Source organism: Buteo buteo, chromosome 7 (genome assembly GCF_964188355.1).
Source record: "Buteo buteo chromosome 7, bButBut1.hap1.1, whole genome shotgun sequence".
NCBI classification, from domain to species: domain Eukaryota; kingdom Metazoa; phylum Chordata; class Aves; order Accipitriformes; family Accipitridae; genus Buteo; species Buteo buteo.
The window spans coordinates 4,619,648-4,624,834 of NC_134177.1; positions in this window are offsets into that span (position 1 = coordinate 4,619,648).

Below are 5,187 nucleotides of genomic sequence, written 5' to 3' on the forward strand. Positions count from 1 at the left end.
CCACCCATAGAGAAGTCTTACAAAACAGACAAGATCTTAAATAGGCCAAATTAACCTGGAAGGAAGAGAAAGACAAAGCTACGCATACTACCAGTGGAAACCAAGAAGGCTTAAGAAGTCACAATGCCATTGCTTCATTGCAAGGACTATGTGTAATGCCATTAGACATGGAGGTAAAAAGTGAAGACGCCAGGCCCCAAGGTAGACTTCACACAAAACATTTTTCCAGCCACTCACCTGGAAGTCAGGGCACTCAAGGGGTTCGTTTTTTTTGTCACATCAGAGTCACAGAGGGGCTGAGGTTGGAGGAACCTCTAGAGCCCATCTAACCCAATCCTTGCTTGAACGAAGGCAGCCAGAGCAGGCTGGGCTTTGAATATCTCCAAGGATGGAGACTCTACAACCTCTCTGGGCAACCTGATCCTGTGTTTGACCACCTTCTCTTATGTTTAAACAGAATCTCCTGTATTTCACTCTGTGCTTGTTGACTCTTGGCCATTCACTGGGCACTACTGAGAAGAACTTTTGTCTGAACAACCCCAGCTCACTCAGCCTCTTGCTGCGATCCCTTAATCATCTTCATGGCCCTTTGCTGGACGTGCTCCAGCGTGTCCTTGTCTTTCTTATACTGGGGAGATCAGCACCGGACCCAACACTCCAGCTGTGTCTCCTGACCATTGTCCCCCTTTACTGCAAAGGCACGTTGCTGCCTTATGGTCAGCTTGATCTCGACCAGGACCCCCAGGGCTTTCTCTGCCAAGCAGCTTTTCCAGCTGTTTGTTCCCAGTATGTACCGGTGGGGTTGTTCTTCCCCAGGTGCAGGATTTTGGACTTTCCTTTGATGAAGTTCATGAGGTCCCTGTCAGCCCATTTCTCCAGCGGGACCAGGTCCCGCTGGATGGCGGCAGGACCGTCCGGTGTGTCTGCCACTCCTCCCAGTTTTCTGTCATCCACAGACTTGCTGAAGTTGCACTCTGTCCCATCCAAGGTCATTAGTGAAAAGGTTAAACCGTGTCTGTACCAAGGGAAGTAAATCCTATACCCTCAACAGTAATAAATTAGTTTTCCACATAAGATAAATGCTCATTGAATGAAAAGGATGCATACAGTTTTTTCCATTTTCCCCCCTCACTAGCAGTATGGAATAGAACACAAGTGCACCTTGGGGAACAAAATTTATATCTTCAAATAAGGTTTTTTTGCATCTTGAAAACAATCTGTAAATATCTTTCGTAATACGTTCAATCTATTTTTAAACTTTATGGGTGTATCATGAAGGAATATTCAATTTGTTAGCCAACCAACGAAGTAAAAAAGAATTTACATATCAAGTTTTAACAATGTGTTTTGAAATTAAGTCTTAGTTGTATTGACCTCTGTGTGCTAAACTTGGGGACTAGCTCTATTTTTCAATGGGCCTGTAACACATTGAATAGCACTACGAAGAACAAAGGTGTTTTTGACAAACTGTCTTTGGAAATGCCTTTCAAAACTGCAGGTTTATGTTAAAAAATAAAAATGTAATTGCTTGGTTTTCAGTTAACACTGCAGAATATTGATAATAATATTTTATCTAAGATAGTTATAATTGTTTTGTTTCAGGAAGCCACATTATAATCACGTTAAGACACTTCAGGGTGTCTACCCTAACAATAGCATGTCCTGCTGTGTCTTATTACTTAAATCTGCTTGCAATTTGCTCTCCCTGCTGACTATTCATTTGTCTTTTCTAGGCATAGATTGATAGCAACTTTTACCAAGTTGTATTTATTTTACTAAGAGTGTTGATCAATACCGTATGAGCTGAGACAACCAAACTCATTTTTCTAATGATACCATTTTTCCAGAAAGCCTGATGAGACGTATTTATTTGTACCATACCTTACAATCAATTACTCCGTACGGATGGTTAGCAAGATAAAAACCAAATGATCAAACAATGATAAATGTTTCCGCATTTAGCAAGACTAGTGACCCTCAGGAAAATTTAAGCAATCATGGGAAGTTAATGCAAATCCAGACTCATGGACCTGTACTGCTCATCCCAGAAAGCCCGACACTTCCAGTTTGGCTGTTTTGAGACTGTTGTAAGACACACTGACTTGCTGGGAACAAGGTATTTGGGAATACAGCACTAAACATCACAGATAGAGACCAGCTGCTTATTTCTGTGGCAGCCGTATATCATGAGTAGATATGAATGTGTGAATGTGAAAAGGGGTATTAAACACTTTTTTTGTACTGAAATATAGACAGAGTCTGTATTCTTCACTGTAAAGGCATGTGGAAAAGTGACCAACAGCCTCAGAAGTGCTCAAGCCAGCTTTTTGACACCACTTTAGTACTGCAATGACATTAATTTAGTCAGTTCACTTAAGATTATTCACATGAAGGCAGTGAGTAGCCAAACCTGATAAAGTGTGTGGAAGAGCTTTGAAGTTGCTTTCAGATACTTCAGTTTAAACAAATTCCTCAGTAAACCAAAGCCACTCTGAGTCACGTTCGACATCCCTCCTGAGTGGAAATCTCCCCGGGGGGAAAGCCCGAGGTCTGCAGCAATCCCCCAGGGGGGACTGCCACTTAGTTCTGGCCACGGGTGAGCAGCGTGCAGGCTCTGCACATCGCCTCTGCAGGTCTGCAAGTGCTGAATTAGCTAAAGCCAGAGATTTATTCCCCTCATTGAATATTAATTTGGCTGTAACAAGGTCAGGCTAAAATGTGTACTTCCTGATGTCAGGGAAGAGGGCATGAGGAGCAGCTGAGCTCATGAGGGTGGTTTTTTACACCCATCTGGATTCTCTGATGTCTACTAAAGGATGAAGTTTTCTTCATTCTCAGTGCCGGCACTAATATCTTCCCTCTCCTCCAGCTTCTGGTTATTATGAAATTGGAAGGGATTAATATCTCTGTGATCTCCATCTCTTTGTTAAATTTCGTTATAAATACTTAATGGCTTAAAAAGACATTAGTACAGATAGCTGGATAGGTAAACAGACACATGAGTATGCAAGCTTATATATATAGCTTATATATGTAGCCCATACATATCTAAAAATAAATTTCTCCTTGGTCATATTAGCAATCTTTTCCTACTTCTCCAATAATATTAGAAAGAAAAAGCCTTACTAGCATCATTAAAGCTAATTTTGTCTTAGACTTATTCTCCAAAATGACAAAGCACGAAGCCCACATTTTATACAGGTGAATTACCCACAGTTTGGAAATGCCATGTTTAAGTAATGAAAGAATTCCCTTTAGGTTTGTTAACTCAGCGTGGCCTAAATTAGTTATATACCTCTCTTGTATCCCAAGCTAGGACTGTATGCATCAAATACACAGTAGTATGTAGAAACCTATAGAAAACTATGCAACAAGCAGTAGAAATTAATTCCTTATGTTACACTGAAACAGTACCGCTCTTCTGAGGTTGTAATCCAATACAAACTGCATTGCTTTTAAAGCTGAAAAGAGGAAAAAGCATACTAATACCAGGATAAACAGTATCGCTTCTGAGAGTCTTCTACAGAGAAAGTAAAACGGAAGCCACACCTAATTAATGGCACTTTATCCGAGAGTTTTCTTAAGATTGCAAGATCCAGAGACCCAAGTTCCACATTAATATCTGTTTTATGGTTCCCCCTGCCCTAGAATGAACCATAATTTCATTATCAATTCCAGACATCTATGTCTGAGATGTATTTTCAGTGTTTACAATGCTTTTCAAAACAGAACTAATGAACTGTGTGTTTTAAAGGATTCTGTGGGTTTTGTAGGCAGGCCTGTTATTAGAGATAGAAAGCAAACGGGAGCAATAAAGTTGAAATGATGCCTGGTGTACAAATAAAAGTTGTAAGCAGCAGGTTCAATATCTTTGCATAATCGTGACTCATCTAGCTGAGTTATCTGCAAGCAGAGATCTCGGGATGTGAAATCATGAAATGCTATTTCATGAGAGAAAGGGAAAAGTTCTCCATGCTGGGAGCATATCCATCACAAACTCATGTATATATATAACCTAACATCAGAAGGAGACAGAGAGTCCCACTACAGAAAAGTCAGCATGTTCAGCCTGTAAAGTCACCCAGCAACTATACCCTCAATTTCAAAATGTATATTAAAAACAAAAAAAAAAGTTACAAGTCTTTGCATCTATTCTGAAGATTTTTTTCCTAGAAATTCTACTTTAGTCTGATTTCTTCCATCTCTGGTTGATTTTTTTCTTTACCCTTCCTCCTTGTTTTGCTGAGCCAGCTCCTGCAGACTTAGCTTCTTGTCTGTTGCTCCTTTGCCCAGACATATTACCCAGATTTGATCACAGCTAATAACAGAGATCCTACTTACATTTCCACTTCTGATCACTCTCAAGTCTCTATCTACATCAGTTTTTCACATCTCCACAGTCTGATATCTACATGTGCCTCTCTGATATTTCATGCTTGGAATTATTTTGTTTTCCGGTAATGCAAGAACCTATTCTTTCCTCATCTTCTCCAAAACATCCAAACATATCTTCTCTTAACATTTTACCATAGTTCTCACTGCACTTACATCCTTCTGCATATCTAATTATTTTTTAGATGGAGAAATTTTGTGCACAGCTTCATAATAACCTATTTTCATATTTAACATACACAAGAGTGTTTGGGCAGTTCAGATTTTTATGGGAGCAAAATGATCTGTGGCACCCAGATGCAGAATGTAAATGCATATTAGTGAAGAACATGTACATTCAAACCAACCAAATAAAAGAAACCTACAGTCTGGGAAAATCCTGCCCTTGAACTGTCTATGATTGGTAAGCGTTGCAACAAGGTTGTAAAGCTTCGGCATGTGGCGTATCACAGCACGTCCTGTTGTAAGCACCTTTGTAGATGACAGAAAGAAACCTATTTTTGGGGATCAATTCAGTCATTCTAAACCGGACATTTAAAATAGGTCAAAGAATTATAAGAATGACACCGCTTACTAGCCATTAGCCTCGTTTCAGCTCACCCACCGAATTTGTGCTAATAAGCATTTGTCCTTGGCTTTATGGTAGAAATCCTTACCAAGACAGCCAAAGATTGCTACTTCTGCACCCAAATAGGAAGAGATATTGCAAGTGTAGTGGGATACCACATAGACTTTGGAGAAATAAACCCTCTGTGCATAACCCCTTTTTCTTCTTTCAAGTTTTTTCCTAGGTCC